A 24,500-nucleotide genomic window follows, 5' to 3' on the forward strand; every position below is an offset into this window, starting at 1 on the left:
CTACTTGATTAAGTGTTGGTTAAAGTTTCAGAAGGCTGCATGAGATTGTCCTCAACTGCTAGCTTGCAGCTTGGATCCAATACCTAGCAGGTGGCACAGCTCATGATTGTTGTGGCACCCTGGCAAAAGCAGAGCCGGTTCGACCTGGCACAAGAGTCTTTCTTTTGTTGGAAACCTCTTACATGGTTTCTTAAACAGCCAGTCACTGTTCCGTCGCCATGAGTGGTGGTTCTTAGACTCTGACTGATTAACATGTTTAATTTCTTCACTGAAATAACTGAAAGATGCTTTGTCTTCATCAAGTTATCCACGGTTAACTTAGTATGAGAAAATTTCAAATTAAATTTCATTTCCTTGAGTCAGGTTAACACTTAACTTGATAAATAAATTAAAACAGAACTAATTTCTGGAAGAAACTTAACAAAAGTTGAAGGTGAAAAATAAAAAAAAAATACCAGAAATCAAGCAACTTCTCTTAATAGTGATGTCTTAAACATTAAGTAGGCTATAAAATAGAGCTGTTGCTTAAGGTGTTAAAATTAAGTACAGTGTTTCAAAAAGTGCTAAAAAGTGTAGAAGTGATAAAGAAGTTGTTAAGAAGTGAGTACTGACAACACAAGCTAAACAGTTGAGCGATGTGAGTCTTTTCTTGTTACTGTGGTGCTGCTAAAGCTGAGCTAAATAAGCTGTTCTCTACATATACACAAATGCCACACATGAGATAAGAATGCAGTCTTATGTTGCGTTGACTGTAAATTGTGATTGCATGGACCCTGTATGAAGGTGTTATTGGTGCAAAAGGTGTTAGCACCTGTAACAGAGGAATTTGTTGTGTACAGTGATTGTGTATGTGTATCAGTAAATGTGTAGTCACACACTCTATGAGTTGTGTACTTGTAGATTTTTTTCTCTCCACTAATACAACACAAAACTTACACATTCACAAATTCTTAATTACAGGTGCACAAATCCTATTTTACAAGTCACAGATTAAAAAACTGACACACTCACATTTTTGCTCCAATTGATGTAGTATTTTTGGAGCAAATCCTATTTGTGCACCTGTAACAGAGGAACTTGTAGTTGTGTATAGTCTTGGACTACTTATGGAAAATAAGCTTTGTCTTCCATGTCAAAGTTGGGTGAAATATTCTTATTCGTTTCTCTGTTAAGGATTCTGACACAGGATTAGTCAAAAGCACACAGTAAAAGTACTTCATATTATGCATACAAGTGGTCTAGGAAGTACTTAGTTCAGCGGTATATGAATCTTGGACTACTTAAAAACTTAAAATAAGTTTTGTGTCATCAAACTTGGGTGAAATATCCTTAATCTTGTCCTTTGTTATGGATTTTGACACAGGATTACTTGAGCAGTACACAGTAAAAATACTTCATATTATTCAAGCACACAGTCAAGGAAGTACTAAGTCCAGCAGTATATGAATCGTGATGATTGAGCTTGATCTTATGAAAACTTTAAATTTTTTTCCTGTCGTCATTTACTTTGAAATCTGGACGCATACCCTCGTGATACCTTCAGTTTATTACTGGGAATAATTATTGTAAATGTATTGTAATGTTCATGGGTCTGATGTGAGACTGCAGTCTGCCCACAGTCACTACCAGCAGCTCTTCAGAGAGGTTTCATTACGATTACTGTTAGTAGATTTGCACACTAGAAAACAACGTGCAGCTGATTTGACCAAGCTAACGTGACCCACGGCTGGCTTGACGAGCTTGACACTAGCCAAAGCTAGCTTCGGTGAAGCTAAAGGGAGACGCTGTAATAGCTGCTCTTTGCTAGGACAGGAGCTAGAGAATAGAAACACAAATTGTCATGTTTGCTTGAAGTTTGCCAGCTGACATATTCACTTTTACAAAATGGTGCAAGCGAGACCCACCGCTGAACAATTGTTCTGGCTAGCAGGAGATGCTCTGCTGCTGTTAGTTTAGCAAGTGCTGAATCCACCCCCTCCTCTGATTGGCTGAGGGACAAAATGCCCCTTTTCTCTGATTGTGTTTTAAAAGAACACACGTATTTTCGTGATAAATTATTTGACAGCCATTGAACATTCATTGCACAAGTTCACATTCATATTTGCACATATTCAAATTTTGTCCACAAGTTCACATTGTCTGTTACAGGTGCACAAATATGTTTTGCACCAAATATGCTACAACAATTGGAGCAAAAATGTGAGCATGTCAGTTTTTTAATCTGTGACTTGTAAAATAGGATTTTTGCACCTGTAATTAAGAATTTGTGAATGTGTAAGTGTTGTGTCGTATTTGTGGAGAGAAAACTCATACACAACACAACTCATAGAGTGTGTGACCACACATTTACTGACACACATACACAATCACTGTACACAACTACAAATTCCTGCATGTAAAATAATTTATCACAAAAATATGTGTGTTCCCCACGAGTCACAGATTCTGTTTCCTTCTGGACGGCCCAGCCCCGCCTCGAAGGTCCGACCCCACTCACAATACAATTTCAGGAACCGCTCCGGTTGAGAAGAAGAAGAAAGACTACGAAAGTCCATCATGTCAGTAAGTGTAAAACGTTAAAGCCTCATTCAGATGTAATGAGGAGTGACATTGCAGAGAATTGCTATTACGTTATGAAGCTAAACTGTGGGTTAATGTTAGTGATTAATGTGCGTGTTAACGTTAATATTTATGTGTTAATGTTACCCTACTCAGTGTTTACTAACTAGATAACTATATTACATATCAAGAAACGTTGGATTAACATTAATAAACATTACTGTTAGTGTTGGGTTTTCTCCAAGCCCTCTTCTGTTTTGTCCAAGTCACTCTGTCCCAGAGCTCCCGAGCTCCGGTCTCAATATGCGTATGGAGTGTGGTAGTATAGTACCGAGCTAATGAGCTCCGGGGCCCTGAACACATGGAGCATTAGCTCCAGTTAGCACAACAATAGCACAGCTGGCTTTTCTCACTTGTTGTGTCATTCCGAGCCGGGGCTCTGTACCACCATAAAGGAGAGTGCTTGGAGAAAAGTCAGAGAGGAAGTTGGACTACCTGCTAAGTTATGAAAATATGTCTGTTAATTGATTACAGCTGTACTTTACTATGAACCACAGTAGCACAATCACAGCTGACTGCTGACTTTCCCCTCATACTGACTTTACTCATTTCGCATTTGGTGTGAACGCACAGAACGGTAACAAAACAAACTCTTTTAAGGATTAATGTTAATTGTATATAATTATACAGAATGTACACTCTGGATACATGTAGAGAGTGCAGGGTGACGTTCAAAAACTGCATACCAGGTATGAAAATTGCGCATGGAAATGTAATGAGTACTTCTTTCAGTTATTGCTACCTGAAGATGGCAGTAAAAACTTGTTTTTTAAAAATGCTGATAGAAGTTGTTGCAAAGACTGTAGTGTGTTGACCAAGTACTGGAAAATAATTTATTGCCATTCCATGGGCATCCATAAGGCAATAATGATGGTCTCATGCAGTAGTAAAAGAAAAGGAATAAATATGGATATGAATAATTTAATAACTAATAATTGTAGCCCTTTTAAAACTGACACAAGTAAACATTGCAATTACAAGTAATAAAACACGAGACACAAAAATAGAACCATACAGTGAGTCTCTCTATGGGTAGAGTACTGACCAGAGGACTCCTTGACACCAAGGATTTCTTCAATGTGATAATCCAATGAAAATAAAGGGGGCCCTCTAACAAGGACTGATTTTATTTACCGTCAGGCTATGCAGGAAAAGGGAAAAGAGGGGTGATGCAGGGCATCTATTCTGACAACTGGCACCCTGGCTTCTGCTCTCACTTCTGCCAGCTCTGTGCAGGGTTTTTCCAACAAATGGTGGGTGAGCATTTATTTATTTTTATTTGTAATTTTATTTGGTTCAAAAGACAATTTCCAGGATGTTAATCCAAAAAGTAGCCACAGAGGGGCAACTCCAAATATGTATGAAAATGCTTTGTGTCCATATTTATGCTACATCAGGCTTTGGCCTGGTTAGTAGGATCAATTATCTATTGGTTTTGGTCTTCTCATGGAATTTGTTGACAATGTATAGAATATATCACTAGATTGATCCTTTCATGATTCCCTTCAATTTTAAACACTCCACGAACCCAGGATCTGACTGACACCTTGTTGCCTTCTCCATCATCACCCACCACCTGGGATGCACCTTACAACATACACCATCATCCCTCATGTACACCTTACACTACTGATTCCACCGATATCCACACTCCACACCTTGTTCATGTTGAGTTCAGTTCATTGCCTTTTGTTAATAAATTACTGCTCTTAAACCGTACATGGTGTGTCTCCCGCATTTGTCATGGCTGAAGAGCCAGGTTATGATGGCATCTGCAGAGTTTTGTTCTTACCCTAGGTATTTTCCCTGCCCATATATATCTGGATGATGATTTGACCAATTCCCAAAACTGTTCATCTACAGGTATTGAATGAAAAAGGCATAACACCCTGTGTTATTTTTAAAACATTGTTTTTACCATGGATGTTAAATCCAGGTTCCAATCATATTGATCAAAGGACACTCAAAAGCTTGGTATTGTAATAGCAGTTATAAGTTCATTTTTTATCTTGTTGTACCTGTTGTACTACAATAAGAATATTTTCATGGACAAGACACATTTTAGTATCTTTAATCAACTAAACAACCTACTAAATAGGTATTCTTCATGGTTTGCCCTCTCAAGGGATGAGTGGAAGTTTATTGCTTTTATTACCCCATGACGTCCACTTGAAGATGAAAAGGAGTCATTGTAGGAATATATTATTCACATGAACTGAGTTTATGGGGGAGACAGTGAGTGTAAATTACATTCATGTGTCCTTAATTTACATAACTCTGCCTCATATAGAATCATACAGAATGTGGTAGTAACTTATATTGCATTTTTTAATATAGCCTACATTGGCTTTAGGTTAAAATCAGTGTTAGTAGTAGTATCAGTAGTGTTTATTGGATTACCTACAATTACAGTTAAAGATACTGTATTAAAATGATACATAATGCTGTAGGCCTTTAAACGCTGTTGCCATTTCATACCACGAAGTTGCCAAATGACCCAAGTAGAGAGGCAGGCCTATATATATTACAAAATAATTTTCCATTTAGTTTTATAGATGACAACATTTATGTACGTTAAAAAGAAAATTACTAAGTCCTACAGTTTGCAGGTGTCATAAATGCAGCAAGTTTCATAGAAGTCTGAAATCCCCACTGTCCTGAACAAAGCACGATTAAGGTACTGGATGTGGGCGGGGCTGGATGTGGTTGGGGTTGGACCTTCCCGCAGGCTGCAGCCATTAACACTTGAAGAATCGCGCCCTCCACCGAGACAGGTGGTGCAAAACTATCTGTGCATTCAGTCTATGATGTAAAAGGTGATTGCTGATCTGAGATCGACTGATCCTACAGCCAATCAGAGGAGAGGGGCTTTTTGTCCCACAGCCAATCAGAGGAGAGGGTGGATTCAGCACATGCTAAACTAACAGCAGCAGAGACAGCGATATTGCTGCTAGCTAGCAGGCTAACGATTGTTCAGCGGTGGGTGTCGCTATAGCTTCACTGAAGTTATCTTTGGCTAGTGCCAAGCTCGTCTTTACAAACTGCAGTCAAGCCAGCCGTGGTTCGTGTTGGCTTGGTCAAATCAGCCACGCAATGTTTTCTAGTGCGCAAATCTACTAACATTTACGGTAATTGTAATGAAACTGCTCTGAAGAGCTGCTGGTAATGTTTGTGGGGCAGACTGCAGTCTCACAATGCCATGAAAATCACGAGAATTTTACTGTAATTATTCCCAGTAATAAACTGAAGGTATCACGAAGGTATGCATCCGGATTTCATAGTAAATGACGATGTGAGGGAAAAAAAGTTTCCATAAGTAGCTCAACAATCATATACTTCTGGACTTAGTACTTCATAGAATATGCGCATGAATAATATGAATTACTTTTACTGTGTACTTCAAGTAATCATGTGTCAAAATCCATTACAGAAAGCAGGTAAAGCAGGGATTGAGGACACAGATGAGGTCAAATGATGTCCTTTGTGCTTATGTGACTGTTATGACACATGATGTTAAATAAATCATACAGTGAGTTAATCTGGAAAGGAAACTGTGAACTATGTCCTCATTCCCCTGCTTTACCTGCTTTCTCCCATCCCTGAGACCCGTAACACTGGCATGGACGGCAAGTCATTAGAAATTTACACTGCACTTCTGTCATGTTGTGAAATAAAACCTAATGATTTCATAGTGATAGATTTACAAGAATATGTAAAAGTATATGTTATTATTGGTGTATTATGATTGTGTAATCATTACAAAACCTCCCTCTCAGCCCCATGTGGGGGGGTTGGTGTATGTCTTTTTTGTTTTTCTTTTTTTGTCTTTTGTCTTCTCAAGCTTGAATTTAAGGGTTCTGCCCTGATGTTGCACCTGGAAACTGCTGGAGCTACTCTCCCAGTTTGGGGGGCACAGCTCCCAATGCTCCTATCAAGAATTAAGGATTTTGACACAGGATTATTCGAATGGTACACAGTAAATATACCTCATATTATTCATGCCTCCTCCTTGAACCGCCACCTTATCGTGGTGGAGGGGTTTAAGCACCTGAATGATCCTAGGAGCTATGCTGGTAGGGTCTTCCAAGGCAACAGGTCAGATAGGTTCAAAGGCCCCTAATGATGGACAGAATATCAAGGACATTTACGTCGCCCGAATTGGCGTCACCAAGTGAGCTCACCACTCGCAGGAGGGTTCAGAAGGGGCAGGTGCGGTGTGATTTGGGTGGCGGTCGTGTGCGGGGGCCCCGGTGACCCAATTCCCATACGGTGACTCTAGCCATGGGGACATGGAATGTCACCTTGCTGGGGGGGAAAGAGCCTGAGCTGGTGCAGGAGGTTGAGCGATACTGGCGATACTGAGATAGTCGGGCTCGCCTCCACGCACAGCCTGGGCTCTGGAACCAAACTTTTTCAGAGAGGCTGGACTCTCTTCTATTCTGGAGTTGCCTGAGGTGAGAGGCGGCAAGCTGGTGTGGGCTTGCTTATAGTTTACTTAGAGTTTACCCTAGTGCTTGTGAGGAACCACCTCCCCGATCTGAACCAGAGTGGTGTTTTGTTACTGGACTTCTGTGCTAGTCCCAGTTTGTCCATAACTAACGCCATGTTCAAGCAAAAGGGTGTCCATATGTGCACGTGGCACCAGGACGCCCTAGGCCAGAGGTCAATGATTGACTTTGTGGTCATGTCATCTGACCTCCGGCCGTATGTCTTGGACACTCGGTGAAGAGAGGGGCTCAGCTGTCAACTGATCACCCGGATCCGGTGGTAAATCAGATCTGCTGGCAGGGGAGGAAGCTGGACAGACCTGGAAGACCCAAACATATTGTGAGGGTCTGCTGGGAACATCTGGCGGAACCCTCTGTCAGGGAAGTCTTTAACTCCCACCTCCGGGAGAGCTTGGACCAGATCTCGAGGGAGGCTGGGGACATTGAGTACAAATGGACCATGTTCTACACTTCAATTGTTGACACAGCTGTCCAGAGCTGTGGCTGTAAGGTCTCCGGTCCCTGTCGTGGAGGCAGTCCCTGAACCTGGCAGTGGACTCCGGAAGTAAGGAATGCTGTCAAGCTGAAGAAGGAGTCCTATCGAGCCTGGTTGGCCCGGGGGACTCCTGAGGCAGCTGACAAGTACCGGCAGGCCAAGCAAGCGGCAGCACGGGCAGTCGTGGAAGCAAAAACTTGGGGAGGCCATGGAGGAGGACTATCGGTTGGCCTCGAAGAAATTCTGGCAAACCATCCGGTGCCTCAGGAGGGGGAAGCAGTCCTCCACCAACACTGTTTACAGTGGAGGTGGGGAGCTGTTGACCTCGACTGGGGACATTGTCGAGCGGTGGAATGAATATGCCAAGGATCTCCTCAATCACACTGACATGCCTTTCATAGAGGAAGCAGAGGCTGGGGACTGAGAGGTTGACTCATTCATCACCCAAGCCGAAGTCACTGAGGTAGTCAGGAAGCTCCTCAGTCGCAAAGCACCGGGGGTGGATGAGATCCGCCTTGAATACCTCAAGTCTCTGGATGTTGTGGGGCTGTCTTAGTTGACACATCTCTGCAGTATCGCATGGCAGTCGGGGACAGTGCCTCTGGACTGGCAGACCGGGGTGGTGGTCCCCCTATTCAAAAAGGGGGACCAGAGGGTGTGTTCCAACTATCGGTGGATCACACTCCTCAGCCTCCCTGGGAAAGTCTATTCCAGGGTACTGGGGAGGATAATTCGGCCGATAATCGAACCTTGGATTCAGGAGGAACAATGTGGTTTTTGTCCGGGCCGCGGAACACTGGACCAGCTCTATACCCTCCGCAGGGTTCATGGGAGTTTGCCCAGCCAGTCCACATGTGTTTTGTGGACTTGGAGAAAGCATTCGACTGTGACCCTTGCGGTATTCTGTGGGAGGTACTCCGGGAGTACGGGGTCGGCGCCCCTCTGTTAAGGGCTGTACGGTCCCTGTACGACCGGAGCAGGAGCTTGGTTCACGTTGCCAGCAGTAAGTCAGACCCGTTCCCGGTGCATGTTGGACTCTGACAGGGCTGCCCTTTGTCACCAGTTCTGTCCATTATTTTTATTGACAGAATTTCTAGGCACAGCCACGGGCTGGAGGGGGTCTGGTTCGGGAGCCACAGGATTTAATATCTGCTTTTCGCGGATGATGTGGTCTTGTTGGCTCCTGGGGTGGTTTGCAGCTGAGTGCAAAGTGGCTGGGATGAGAATCAGCACCTCCAACTCCGAGGCCATGGTTCTCGACCGTAAAAAGATGGCTTGCTCCCTCCGGGTTGGGGGAGAGTTACTGCCTCAGGGTTTAAGTATCTTGGGGTCTTGTTCACGAGTGAGGGAAGGATGGCGGGTGAGACTGACAGGTGGATTGGTGCAGCAGCCGCAGTAATGCGGTCGTTGTATCAGTCTGTTGTGGTGAAGAAAGAGCTGAGTTGAAAGGCGAAGCTCTCGATTTACCAGTCAATCTACGTTCCTACCCTCACCTATGGTCATGAACTTTGAGTCATGACTGAAAGAATAAGATCCCGGATACAAGCGGCTGAAATGAGTTTCCTCCGCAGGGTGGCGGGGCGCTCCCTTAGAGATAGGGTGAGGAGCTCTGGCACCCGGGAAGAGCTCGGAGTAGAGCTGCTGCTCCTTCACATCGAGAGGAGGCAGCTGAGGTGGCTCGGGCATCTCTTTTGGATGCCTCCGGGACGCCTCCCTTGGGAGGTGTTCCTGGCATGTCCCACCAGGAGGAGACCCCGAGGAAAACCCAGGACATGCTGGAGTGACTGTGTCGCCCAGCTGGCCTGGGAACGCCTTGGGATCCTCCCAGAAGAGCTGGAGGAAGGGTCCGGGGAGAAGGAAGTCTGGGTGCCCCTGCTCAGCCAGCTGCCCCCCTGACTCGGCCCTGGATAAGCGGACGAAAATGGATGGATGGATGGATGGATTATTCATGCACTTAGTCTAGTGCACAGTGACTTGATCTTTCAAGTTATTCTTCCAGATGGAAAGCTTGAAAAGGCAGTGGATGATGAAGGAGTTTTGAGGGATGTACTGTCAGAATTTTCGAATGACTTTTACAAAATGGGTGCTATACCTACGTCATGATTTTGGTAAACAAGAATGGGAAAGTGTATGCCGAATTATTACATTTGGCTGGCAGAAAGAGAGGCACCTTCCTGTAAAAATCGCACCCGTACTTCTGGAGCAAGCTGTTGTGGGTTGTGTGGAGAGTGATCTTATGGACAACTTTCTCAAATATGTCTCAGAGTCTGAGCAAGTGATCGTTGAATCTTGTTCAGATTTTGCAAGTGTTGACCAAGAGGAATTGTTGGATGGATATGGATGGATATGGATATCCACAACTGCCAGAGGCTTCCAGCAGCAGAAAATATTGAGCAAATCATGAGGGAGCTTGCTCACCAAAAACTGATTCAAGAGCCCGATTGTGTCATTAACATGCTTGCACCTGTTAGATCAGAGCTGAAAGGGATTGCAGCAGTCTATGATCGTGAGATCAATTACTTACCCTAGTACCCACAATACCCAGGAGAAACAAATTGTAAAGTATGTAAGTACATATCTCAGAGAGTCAGACATCCGGCACCTCTTCTTTTTCCTCAGACTTCGCACTGGGTCAGGCTTATTCACAGGAAAGAGCATCACTGTCAAAGTCAAAGTCAAAGTCAACTTTATTGTCAATTCTGCAGCATGTACAGGACAAGCAGAGAATCGAAATTTCGTTACTCTCAACCTCTAGTGACTTAACATATAGAAAAGAATAAACATGTATAAATATATAGAAAAATAGAAAAATAAATAGACAACTGTACAATTTGACATTATAAATGACATAAATAGACAAGGCAAGTAACAGTAGTGCAAATGTAAACGTGAATGTAAACAGTAGTGCAAAAAGAGAGAATAGGTTTTTTTTTTATATATATATATATATATATAAAGAGAGCTTATTTATCTGGTGATGATAAAGTGATAAAGTGTCTGAAGGTCTGATTGTTGTTTTCCAGGGGCGGGGTGTGTGTGTGTGTGTGCACAGCAGGGGGGGGCATTCAGAGTCCGTGTGTGTGTGTGTGTAGATTGGGGGGAGGGGGGCAGCAGGTGGAGAGTCAGAGTCCAGGGAGGGTGTGTGTGGAAGGGGGGCAGAGCAGGGAGAGAGTTCAGCATCCTGACAGCCTAGTGGATAAAGCTGTCCCTCAGTCTGCTGGTCCTGGCCTGCAGGCTCCGCAGCCTCCTCCCTGATGGCAGCAGGGTGAAGAGACTGTGTGACGGGTGGGTGGGGTCTCTCGCAATGCAGAGAGCTTTGCGGGTGAGGCGAGAGGTGTAGAGGTCTTGGATGGAGGGGAGAGAGGCACCGATGATCCTCTCTGCTGCTTTCACGGTGCGCTGGAGGGTCCTTCTACAGGAGGCGGAGCAGGCGCCGTACCACACGGTGATGCCGCTGGTCAGCACACTCTCGATTGTTCCCCTGTAGAAGGTGCGCAGGATGGGGAACTGCCTGAGGTCTCCCAGTCAGGAAGTCCAGTAGCCAGTTGCAAAGTGAGGTGTTTATTCCCAGCTGGTCCAGTTTGGTGATGAGCTGTTGTGGGATGATTGTGTTGAATGCTGAACTGAAGTCTATGAACAGCATTCTAACGTAGGAGTCCTTCTTGTCCAGGTGGGTGAGGGCTGTGTGGAGGGTGGTGGAGATGGCGTCATCGGTCAAGCGGTTGGGCCGATACGCAAACTGGAAGGGATCCAGGGAGGGTGGAAGGACAGTCTTGATGTGTTTCAACACCAGCCGTTCGAAGCACTTCATGAGGATGGGAGTGAGTGCTACCGGACGGTAGTCATTGAAACAGGAGGGCGATGACTTTTTCGGGACAGGGATGAGGGTGGTGGTTTTGAGGCACGTGGGGACAACAGCTTGGCTCAGCGAGATGTTGAAGATGTCTGTGAAGACATCCGTGAGCTCTCCGGCACAGTCCCTCAGCACACGACCAGGGATGTTGTCAGGACCAGAAGCTTTGCGAGCGTTGATCCTGCTAAGTGTCCTTCTCACACTGTCCGGGGACAGCGTCAACACCTGATCGCCAGGAGGGGGTGGAGTTTTCTGTGCCGGTGTGTTGTTGAGTGCCTCAAAGCGAGCGAAGAAGTCGTTAAGCTCATTTAGCAGAGAGGTGGAGCTGTCACAGGTCTGCGGTGGGGGCTTGTAGTCCGTGATGGTCTGTATCCCTCGCCACAGGCTCCGTGTGTCTCTGCTGTCGCTGAAGCGATGAGCTATCCTCCCGGAGTACTGCTTCTTGGCCTCTCTGATGCCGCGTGACAGGTTGGCCCTCGCTGTCCTCAGGGCCTCCTCGTCCCCTGCTCTGAAGGCAGCATTTCGAGCCTTCAGCAGCCTGTGGACCTCTCCTGTCAGCCATGGCTTCTGATTGGCCCGAACAGTGATGGTTCTGGTCACTGTTACATCGTCGATGCATTTGGCGATGTAAGCAGTGACGACATCTGTGTACTCCTGGAGGTCTGTGGAGTTGTTGCAGGTGGCACCCTGTTTGAACACGTCCCAGTCTGTGGTGTCAAAACAGTCCTTGAGTTCCTCCAAGGACCCTTCTGGCCACACACGCACCTCTTTCACAACTGGCTTGTTGACTTTCACCAGTGGTCTGTATGCTGGCATTAGCATAACAGTGATGTGATCAGAGGCGCCGAGGTGGGGGAGGGGAAGGGCCTTGTAAGCTCCTCTCTGGGTGGTGTAGACCTGGTCCAGTATGTTGTTTCCACGTGTGGGAAAGTCGATGTGTTTTTGGAGCTTTGGAAACACGCTCTTTGGGTCCACATGATTAAAATCCCCTGCCAAGATGAGGAAGGCATCTGGGTGGGCAGTCTGCTGCTCACTGATGTGCTGGTACAGTACATTCAATGCCACACTCCTGTTGTTCCCACTGGAGCTCGGGGGGATGTAAACAGCCACAAGCAGTATGGCTGTAAACTCCCGTGGAAGGTAGAAGGGTCGGCATTTAATCACCATAAATTCCACAATCAGCGAGCAGTGTTTGTGGACCACAGCAGCGTCACGACACCAGTCATTGTTTATGTAAACACAGAGTCCCCCACTGCGCGTCTTCCCTTCCTCAGCGAGAGCTCTGTCAGCTCGGTAGCAAGTTAGCCGGTCGAGCTGAATGGCATGGTCCGTAATGCTGTTGTTGAGCCAGGTCTCCGTGAACACATAAACACAGCACTCTCCCGCAGACTTCTGTGTTGAAGACCAGTTGCTCATACATGCAACTGGAGTTGCCAGTCAGTTATGATAACTATCCAGATTTTCGACATGAAAGGAACAAAGCATTAGAACTCAACATGCGGGTAATAGACATTGTCCAAGGTACAATGATTTCAGGTTATAGAAACTGGAATGCCATAAGACATTCATGTTTAGGCTTTGTAAGATTTCCAGACTTTTGGCTTATGAAGGAAGTACTACAGTTACAATGGTTTGACCTGTCACAGCATTAATGTGCTGTCCACATTTTTCTGCTGCTTATGCCACTTTTGTTTTGTTGAACTTTTTGGTTGTTTGAGAGAGTTCTTTTAAGTGGTGTGTTTCAATGCAGGTAACTTACTGTGAATCCTTCAGTTTATATTGCTAGATATTACCAGTAAGTTTAAATGTTGTATTTTAGACAAAAATTGTATGGTTGTTAAATGGTTCATAATGTCTTGGGCAATTTGGGATATAAAAGAAAAATTGAGGAACTTTTTTCTCAATCACTTTTTATTTCCACTTTTTTACAATTACAACTTGTGTTTGTTATAGCATTAGCATTTGCTATTCATCTAAACCCCAGAGCACACACACATAACAACCAGCTTCACTCTTCTTTCTGAGAAAACACAACTTTACATCAGGTAAACTCTGCTGTATACCAAGTAGAATTTAATGCACAGAAGGGTACCAAAATAAGTTGCATTTGAGTTAAAACATTTTTTAATATTTGTAACATGTAATATTTTTATCTGCTGCAAGTTAAATTTCAGTTAAATGAAACAATACAGGTTGTATGCTGTGTTTGTTCAAATATTTGAATAAATGTATTCAAGTAATACATGTGTGGATTTTGCTTTTTCACTCAGTTCTTACACATAGTCAATGCAAGGAAAACAAAGTAATCTGTATGTTTACATATTTGTTTCACACATAAGTTTCAGTTTGTCCTAGAATGAAACAGGAAACAAACAAAAAGAGTTAATGATCTAGATCTAGTTCACTGTTTAACAGCTGCCTGAAATCAGTATTTAGGTTAAATGTTTCAAACACATCATTTGTTAATGTCAGATTATACTCTGACATCAGGTCAGCACAAGTATGGAACATGTCTTTATCACACGGGACGTCCTTAAACGCACACTCTTCAAGGGTTGACTTGAACCTTCTCCAGGGAATATGGAGGGACGTCCATGGGGTGATCGTGAGTTGTGGACTTGACGTACTCTGTGGTTGTTCCAAGTCAATACAACAGAGAGAATAGGGGCCTACTTCTTGTCAAACTGATTTTGACAGGTGTGACTAATCATCATCCAATGAGGTGTTGCCACGTCATAAGAGGCGTTCCCTTGGACCACTCCCCTTTCCCAGGGTCCCCCCCCCTTTTTTTTTCTTTTCTATCCAATGAGGTGTTGCCACGTCATAAGAGGCGTGGTATTAGGTGGTATTTTTCCCAGGCTTCCCAGGCTTGTGCCTCTAGCTAATTTATGGTTTGAGAGGTCAACCTTTAGGAACCTTTAGCAGTCTTCAGGTTGTAACACAGCTGCATATGTTGCAAAACGTCTAATGTCTGCCCTACGCAGACACACGCACATTAGCGTGGCATAGTCCGATCAGTCATAAATACATCTTTAACAGGTGTGGGGAGGATGAAGAAAAAAGATAGAGACTTGATCGTCCACGAAGAGAGAAAAATCCCTTGGGGAATTCCAGCATCTAATGTGAGGGGTGCTGGCGTCCTGATGTCTGTCACAAACAGATCGCTATGCGGCTAAACACACGTACCAGATAGTTCATTCAATCGCAAAACCAGAAATATGGTTTGAACAGGTGTGGAGAGGATGAAGAAAAATAAAAGATGAAGAAATGATATTTCTGCTTAGCTGCTTATGGGTCAGCACACAGCCTGAGTTTATCGGTCTACAGACAATTAGATAGACAGAACCTGAACATCATAAGAGGCGTTTTTTCCCACGCTTGTCCTGCCTCCCTCTAGCTAATTTAGGGTTTGTTTTTTTTCTATCCAATGAGGTATTGCCACGTCACGATAGGCGTTCCATCTGCGGTATTTTTCTATCCCCTATTGTTACGTGTGGCCAAGTTAGTGCCCTATGTGTGTGTGTGTATGTCCTCTGTCTCCGCCCTGCTCTGCCTTCCTGAGCTCAGGTGTGGGCAATCACCTGAGCAGGTAAAAGGAGGCAGTATCAGGGCGTCTCTCTCTCTCTCTCTCATTACAGGTGTGTTGCAGGAGGAGGGAGGCTGCGCTGGCCTCACAGTCTTTTGCTGTTTTCTTCTTTGTTGTTGATTTGAGTTTGGGTTCAGTTCGCTGGCCTGTCAGAGTGCCAGGGCTTTGTTGTTTTAATTTGGGTTTGAGTTCCTGGTAGTCCTGTTTTCGTATCTTTTTGTTTTCTTTCTCTAAGTAGGTTTAGTAGTTGATTAGGCAGCTTTAGTTGGGAGGATTCCCCAGATGCGACGGTCATGGCTGGTCTGGGGTCTCCTCTCTCTTTTTTTGCAGTTTGGCCAGGAACTCTTGCCTTTTTCTTTTGTTAAATAAACACATTTAAACTTAACTGTGTTGAGTCAGTGTCCTTTATATGTTACTGGCCTCTTTTTGTTCGAGTCTTTGGTTGTGTTCAGTTTGGGGCCGTAACACCTATGCTTGTGCCGCCTCCCTCTAGTTTGAGAGTTTGAGAAGCAGTTAAAAAAACGAGGTCTTTCTCTGCGGTTTTGCACTAAACATGGCTCTGTTGGAAACGATTCAGATGGAGAACGCGGTTTCTAAACCGTTGGATGGAGAAGAGGCCTCCTCCTTTTCTGCCTCAGCAAGCTGTCCTGAAGACTCGCGTGACGAGTGGTCATCATCGCTGCTCACCTGTAACATTCTACGAAGACGTTATGGATATACCGGGCGCTCCGAAAAAAGAGAAGAGCTGTACGATGTATCTGTGTCGTACCCAGATACCACCGCCGGCGAGCCTGCTTGAAGAATGGTCTCTACGTGAGTGGGGGGTTGGATCCTGGGGTTATGAATTCAAGTACGAGGTGGGTGAGCTGTGGTTGTATCAGCTGGATGATGGAGAAAGTCTGAATCATTCAAGTACCATCACGGTGTTGAACGCCGAGGATTGGGCTGTGATGAAGCTGATGGTGACCATATCAATGTCTTGGAATAAGAACGTGACGAGTGAAGAGAATCCTAATGAAGAGTACGTACCCCGTGAAAACTCGGGGTACTGTTCGGAGGAGAAAGAGGAGAAAGAGAACGGTGAGAGAGTGCAGAGTGAGAGCCCTGTGAAGCGTCCGAGGGAGAAGAAAGAGGAGGAGGAAGAGGAGAACGGCGAGAGAGTGCAGAGTGAGACTGAGAGTCTTTGTCCTGAGAAGCGTCCGAGGGAGGAGAAAGAGGAGGAGAAAGAAAATGGTGAGAGAGCGCCCGGTGAGTGTGAGAATCCTCGTCCGGAAAAGCGTCAGTGGAGGGGTGTGCGATTTAACGACGATGAGCTTTCAAAGACGAGAATTATCTTATCTACAATGTGGTCATCCACACCCACAGTTTCAGGCAGGTGGATGACTCGTGCCAGTCTGCGTTCGTTAGATTCCTGCGAGAAATCAACGGGCATTTTTGTTTTGGAGAGATTTAATCCTGACTGCGGTTTATTCCGCACCGTGCTACTCATACCTGCTACGGAATGGCTCAGCAGGATGTTGGGGATAAGGAAGAGGATTACGTCCCTCTTCCAATGCTGCCGTAGCTGGAGAGATGTGGTCATAGTGAGAAAAAATCTATCGTTTTAGTTTTTTTTTTCGTCCCGTGAGAAAAACAGAAAAATAATTCCCACCACTCCATAACCACGCCTCTTTGAACCTCCCACCTCCAAACCACACCTATCTTCTGGACTTATAAAGGAAGCACTCATTGCGGCTGCCGGACACTGCGTTTCATCATCACGAGGACGGATCTTCAGTTTTAGAGATGGATTCAACATTTTACCATCACGAGGAGGACTGCCACTCGGAGGAGCGGGAGATGCCCGAGAAGCCTCCTTGTTCAGAGGCGGAGAACGAGGAGGAGGAGGACCATACTAAAGACGACCCTGCTGAGGAGGACGAGGTTGACGGATGGATGTCTTCGGTTCTCATCGATACCGTCAAATCAGCTGTTTATCACCTCCTCAACATAGTCCTCCACAAACATCGTATCGACCACTGCAATGGGTGTAAGACTGACTACCCCAGCCAGAGACAGCACGAGTGTCTGGATGTCTTGGAGGAAGACTATCACCAGGATCTTTTTTACCGCCTGATGAAAATGCTCTTCGATCCTTGCTTTATTCCATCCATTCAGCTCCTGCTGGTGGCCCGCAACATCAAAACGGAGGATTCCAAAGTCCGCACCGTGGCAGAGACTCTCCTGCATGAACTGAGAGCGGTGAAGAAAATCTTTGACCCTATCAGCGATGCTTATGATAGTCTGGTAGGAGACGATGTGGTGAAAATCGGACAGCTGCGAATGGTCACCCAGTATTATACAGTACACATGGTTAAGCTTGTCTTTTAAATAAACTAATAGTTGAAGAAAACAAACAAAAATAAATTAAAAAAAAAAAAGTTTACCGAGTTTTTCAGAGTTTGTAACTTTTTTTTTTTAATCATGTATCCAGTTTGTTACTTTGTTTTTAAAGCATGTATCGTTTTTTGAGTTTGCAACTTTTTCATGTATCCTGTTTGTAACTTTTTTAAAATCATGTATCCAGTTTGTAACTTTTTTTAATCATGCATATCTTGTTGACATATTAAAAACGAGTATTCACGAGTCTTTTTTTTTTTTTGAATGGTTTAAAAAGCTAGATCACACAGATCAACAGTGCAGACGGTGTTTGAAGTTTTTAAAAGACAGGATGGCCAAGAAAGGGGTGATGAAAAAAGTGTATTACAACCTGCTTCACCCCGATACTTTTGGAGGAGTAGAGCGACTCCGTATGGGTGTAGAAGACAAAACAGGTAAAAAAGGATGTTGAAGATTTCTTATTGGAGCAGGACGCGTATACGCTGCATAAACCTGTGCGAGTACATTTTAAGAGAAACAGTGTCTTTGTGACGAAACCAATAAAACAATTTCAAGCCGATCATAACGATGGTTTCAAATATTTATTGACCGTTTTCAAAAAAAGCCTACGTGTGCATCTTGAAGAAGAAAACGGCTTCCGAAGTGGTGAAAGCTTTTGAGTCGGTGTTACTAGAGAGTCAGATACCCGAAAAGCTACAAACAGATGAGGGGGAAGAATTTTTCAACAAGAGTTTTCAGACTCTGATGAAGAAACACGGTATTGTACATTTTGCCACAGCGAGCGACTTAAAGGCCTCGGTGGTGGAGAGGTTTAATTGTACGTTAAAAACGAGAATGTGGAGATATTTTACGGCCCACAACACCAGACGTTACCTTAAGGTCTTACCCGATCTGATAAATAGCTACAACTGCAGTTACCATAGGAGTATAAAAATGACCCCTATGGAGGTGACCTCAGAGAATGCTGATCAAGTGTTTTGTAACCTGTACCTGTACCTGTATCTGGTGAGAATATCCAAGTTGAGAGGAGTGTTTGATAAAAAATATGAACAAAGTTTTACGGACGAAGTGTTTACAGTGACACGTAGCATTCCGCGTGCACCTCCTGTATACACACTACAAGATTACGACAGCGAGCCTATCAAGGGTTCGTTTTATGAAGCCGAGCTGCAGAAAGTAAAAATGACCGGCGACAGAATGTTTCATGTGGAGAAAATCTAAAACAGCACGTCGTCAAAGGGGAAAAACAGGTTTTCGTCAAATGGAAAAACTTACCAGAGAAGTTTAACAGGAATCATGGCACATACAGAGTCCGAGGGGTTTTATGTGACCCTGCCTTCCAACGCTAGTAAGGAATTATTTAAAGCGAATACCAGTACTTCTTACACCGCGGATTTAGCTAAGCCCATTGAACTGACTGGAGAATGGATGGTGGGTCTGTGCGAATTTATTTATCCTCGCACCTGGTATAATTTACATGGGGACGCCTCCTATGTGAAACTGAACAGGACGACCGAGGAACCTCAGCCCACGATCATTTTAAAATTCAGTCGAGGAGGGTATTACAGTCGCCCTAAAGAGCTCCTGGATCAGTTGGTCCCGGCAGTCGAAAAGTACGAGCCCTCCTTCGACGCTTCTTTCAACAACACGACCAAATGCCTCGACGTCAAAGGCGACAGCTGATTTAAAATCAAGGCCTTTCCCCCTCTGGCTTATATGTTAGGAATAAAAGTCAATGAATAGTGGACTCTGTCGAAGCGCTCTACCCCCTAGACCTGCGATTTAAACGCGGGGACATATAACCTGTTTCTATACACGGATATTGTTCAGTATCAACCGGTCGGCGATAGCCACTCACCTCTGCTGTGAGTGTAGTGAACGTGAAAGGCGACTACAGAGACGTGGTGAGTCTCAGGTATAATACAGTACATTACCTACCCGTATCGAAAAATTACATCAAAACCATCCACATTGAAATTAAAACAGACCGAGACAGGTTTGTGGACTTTGCTTACGGGTAAACCATAGTCAAGCTGCATTTCAGACCTGTTCAGTGTCCTCTACTACTTCGGTTAGGATGGCTACGCTACGTCTCAGCCAAGATCCTCATCGTTTTGTCAGCTATTATGAAAATCAAGCGGGAGGAGCTCTGCCCGGGTTTTACGGAACGCTGATGATGTAAAGGGATAGGATCTATTTTCTCCAAATTGTTCCGTTTCGTAGCTCCTCTGTTGAAGACGGGTTTTGCCGCGGCAAAACATCATCTTAAAACAGCCGCCAGTAACATCGCTGCTGATGCAGTCAATCGAGTAGTGGGAAAACTGACAGAACGGGGGAATCAGGAAGGCGCCGGAGGTATTATGGTCTTATCCCGCAGGACTAAGAAACGCCTACCGGGCGACCATGTTTTTTCCTCTAAAAAACACAGGCTGTCTAAAAAAAGCCAATCAGTCAAGGGTGACGGTGTGAAGAGAAGGAAGTCGGCGCAGAGCTCCAATATATTTTAATTTTATCTCATCACCCGTGATTAGGAAAAAAAAAAAAATGGCTCTTTTACATCAGAAATCGTCTGAATGCACCTTGGCGGATCTGGATCTATTTTCAGCTCCTATGACACAATTATCCATAGAAGATAAAAAATATCAAGAATGTCAACCCCTCTCAGCGCTGAGCGACAACTCTCCCATAGAATTCTTCATTCCCAGAGATGGTGAAAAGTATCTCGATCTGAATGACACCATGCTCCATCTCCGGGTGAAAATTACGGAGAAGAACGGAAACAACATCCCCGCCGATATGGCCGTATCACTCATCAATTATCCTCTCAATACGATTTTCAGCCAATGCGACGTAATTCTAGGGGATAGATTGATTTCACAGTCCAGCGCCACACATCCGTACAGAGCCATGATTGAGACCCTGCTCAACTATTCTGAAGATACACTAAACAGTCAATTTAGTGCCGGTCTGTTTTACAAAGACACAGCGGGTGCTATGGACTCTATCGTTATCAATAATGGACCGAATAATGGATTAAATCAGAGAGCCGTATTCACGGAGGAGTCGCGAGAAGTGGACCTGCTGGGCCCGCTTCACGCCGACATATTTTTCTGCGAGAGACTTTTGCTCAACTTGGTAGATTTGAGAATTAAACTGATACGCAGCAACGATGCCTTCTGTCTCATGGGAACACGCGCTTGCGAGTTTACCCTGAAGATAACGGCCGCCTCCCTGTTTGTCAAAAAGGTCACCGTTTCCCTGGCTGTCAGGCTGGGTCACGCGACGGCCCTGATGAAAGGAAATGCCCTCTACCCCCTCTCCTCTCACGCGTTACTGTGAAAACCTACTCCATCCCTGAGAATTCCAGGATATGTAACCAGGAGAATCTCTTTCTGGGCGCTATACCTAAATACGTGATTCTGGGCATGGTTCACCACGATGCGTTTACAGGCAGGAGGGACCTGTCACCCTTTAATTTCAAACACAACAATGTGGAGTACCTGGCACTCTGTCAGGACGGTCGACAGGTTCCCGCTAAAGCCTTTCAACCCCAGTTTGATCAAGGGAATTCAGTCAGAGAGTTTTACCACATGTTTACCGCCACAGGGAGACATCTCAAGGATTTACCTCTGAGTATCAAGCGCCGGGATTTTAACGAGGGGTACGCTCTGTTTGCTTTCAATCTCGAACCGACCGAGGACACAGATACCCTCTCTCCTGTGTCCAGCCGAAATTTGAGGCTAGAGATGAGATTCAGGGTCCCCCTACCTCAGACCACCACACTCATCGTCTACGCCTGTTACGATTCCGTTTTGGAGATTAACGGTAAAAGACAGGTGCTGGTAGATTTTTATTAAAAAAAAAAAAAAAAAGGATAATGGTCAGCTAGAACATCTTTTGCATCATCTGTTGGGAGATATATTCTGCGGAGTGTGGGCTTCTAACCAGCTACCCTTACTAAGGAGTGAGTTTAGAGCATCTGGCTACTTCATCGTCAACACCCACCCCTCGCACTTGCCCAGAGAACACTGGTTATCTCTGACTCTGGAACAGGATGGCTCCGCAACCTTTTTTGACTCTTACGGATTCCCGCCCAATTTTCCACACTACTCCTCCACCATCTTGGAGTTTCTGGAAAGCCGCACGGAGAAAATACTGTACCACGACCGTCAGCTTCAGCACCCTCTGTCGGTTGTTTGCGGACAGCATTGTGTTTTTTACCTCTGCCATAGGGCTTGGGGTTTATCTTAGAAAGAAATACTGGCTTTGTACCACGACGATGTCTTTAAAAATGATCGTATGGTATCTGAATTTGTGAATCATTACCAACGCCGCCTCGCTCGTCATCAACGCGGTCGACATTTTCATCACGGAGCATGCTCTTTACAAATGTTCAGCGATGTGTGTAAAACGCTTATAAAACGTTAAATAATTTGCTTGATGTGTTATAAGGTGAATGTTCAAAATCCAAACTCTTTTTACTCTTGACTCTGTAAAGTATCTTATATCTTATTACCACCAGACATCACAAAACAACTTCTCTCAAATTAAGTCAATTATTAACTAAAATAAAATGATGACTTTGGGCAAAATCAGGTACTCATCAAACCAAAATATTAGACACAGAAATTGTCTACATTAGTAGTTTTCAGCATAGAAAATAGCCACTTTTATGACATTCACTAGGCTTGTTTTAAGCTCCAAGACTTCAAAAGAAATGTACATTTGCTCCTTTAACCTTCTTTTAACACAACGTCATGAATTATTTTCTGTATCTGTCACCTTGCAACCATGAACACACATGAATTGAATCGACTGTTTTTTGTTCACCATTGAAATAACATATACTAACTAGTGGGCCCACACACTCTCACTCTCACTCAAGCCAGCAACAATGTAAATGAAAGAAAATAACCCCACGTTGCAGGCCTGGTTGCATCGTGATCGTGGTGGCCAAAACAGGTAGCCGCTTTGCTCTGGCTGAGCAAAACAATGGCGAATACTCACAGTTTGTAGTTCAAGTCAGTCTCTTTGCGATGGCGGGAAGAGGACAAAAGGCTGAAGCAGCGGCGGAGCAGGAAGCTAGCAGGTCGCAGGCTCTGGATCCACCACACCGGCAGGTCAAACCGTCTCGTTCCCTCAGCTTACCGACCTTTGTGGATGCAAGAGAAATGTCCTTTCTCCTTTGGGAAAAACATACAGCAGCAGGCGTGTTCCTCAAATGCCCTGATGACGGACTCTTGGGGCAGCAGGAAAAAAATCTTTTCTCCTCTGACGTCTCACACTAAATTCTTGGGTTCACATAGAGCAAGGTTATTCAGTCTTAGTCTCTATTTTCTACAGCCTGAAATGTAACCGCAACTCCAAACTTGCAAAACCGTTTCGACATGTCTCTCTTCTCACCCGAGCCGTTTTTTTTTCCTCCACTTTCCGGTCTCTCTTTGTCCCGACTCAAGAAACAGCCAATCACATTTTGGGAAAAAAATAAACAAGGTAGGTTGTGCTCTCTCCCACATAGTATAAACAAAACAGCACATGTAGCTACTCTGCAACTCCTATCTCTTAAAGTGACAACACATACTTCACATCAAATTGAACACGTCCATAAAAATACATTCATTTTGAGACAGAATATGAACTTTTATCAAATCAAACTATTAGCAAAATAAATTGAGGATGGACTGAAACAACCCGGGGCTATGTTCTTCTTCTCCTCCCCAGTCACCGTGCGATTTAAGACGTCGGTACTGTTCACGAGCTTGACGATTATTCACCAAAGATAAGGGAATGTTTAGTTCCGCCAGCGTATTTAAGAAAGTCATCCAGCCTTTTGGACGAGTTTGGTTTTTTGTAAGAGAGGGAGAGGTTTTTAAATAAATCAATCATATGAGATCCTTTCACCACATTCCCCCAATAAATAAATTCATCCCTGCTTGTCCACCCTCCGTCGCCGCCGACAAATTTCTGCATAATGTAACTTGCATTTTTACGGTCCCGCGGGGGTAGGGATTTTAATATTTCATTGGTTGTATCGTCAAATTCAACCCAGTCAGATTCCTGCAGAGGCGGAGGGTGAGCAGGGTCAGACTCTGCTGGCGGTGGTGCTGGCAACGGTGAGGGGTCACTTTGCAGGCGGAGAGTAACCTGACGCTCCTCATTCTGACCTTGTTTCATATGGGTGAGATATCTCCGCAGCAGAGCCTCGTATCTTTTGACTTTTTCATAGGAACTCAACCCCGGTTCGCGGAGTATAGCTCTCATTCTTTCATCCAAATCATCTTCAACTGTCTGTCTGATGGAGGGCTTGGCGGGTTGAGTCAGTCTTTTCAGCTGATGAGGTGAAACGAGAAACATTTTGTTCATTTTGTTTTTTTGTTAGGGTTAGGGTCAACTTGTGTTAAAGAAAGCACAGACTGACAGTACCTGACACATTCAGTAACAGTCTTATGTGTTTTTCAAGTCATGTCCACAATTTACTGGCACACATTTGTTTCTCTTTATTTTAGCCACACATTCTCCTAAAACAGTGTGATACATTTGAAAAACTGTAATTTAGTGTGAACTGAGAAAAAAAAGCTTTTCCAAAGTCATGACGAACACATCTCACAGTCAGGGGCTGAATGTTAAAGGATGAGTAATGTACCCTGTGAGGGTACCCAGAAGAGGCTTTGACCACCAGTGCTGTGACTGAGCAATGTTCTGATGGACAGATCCCAATGTTACTATCATGCACATGACCAACTTGTTAGAGACACAAACCAGCTGGATCTGCTCATGGCTTTTGAAAACAGCATGAATATATGCAGACTGATGGAGGGGCGACAGACCTGGAATCTGCTGAGCTGTAATAAGGTGCATCAGTATGTGTGTGATCATTATGTGTCTCGCAGTAAGGTCTGTATGAGTCATTCACAGGCAGGTACCACAGACTGAGACCCATAACTGATGTAGATTCAACAGTTTGATGCAGCTTAGCTGACTATTGGGCGGCAGTGAGCATCTGGATCTGCTCAAGATACTGCATGAAACAACTTGTGACAGTGTGATCTCATTTTGTGAGGCACTACAGCATTATTATAG

This window comes from Acanthopagrus latus, chromosome 6 (genome assembly GCF_904848185.1).
Source record: "Acanthopagrus latus isolate v.2019 chromosome 6, fAcaLat1.1, whole genome shotgun sequence".
Taxonomy (NCBI): Eukaryota; Metazoa; Chordata; class Actinopteri; order Spariformes; family Sparidae; genus Acanthopagrus; species Acanthopagrus latus.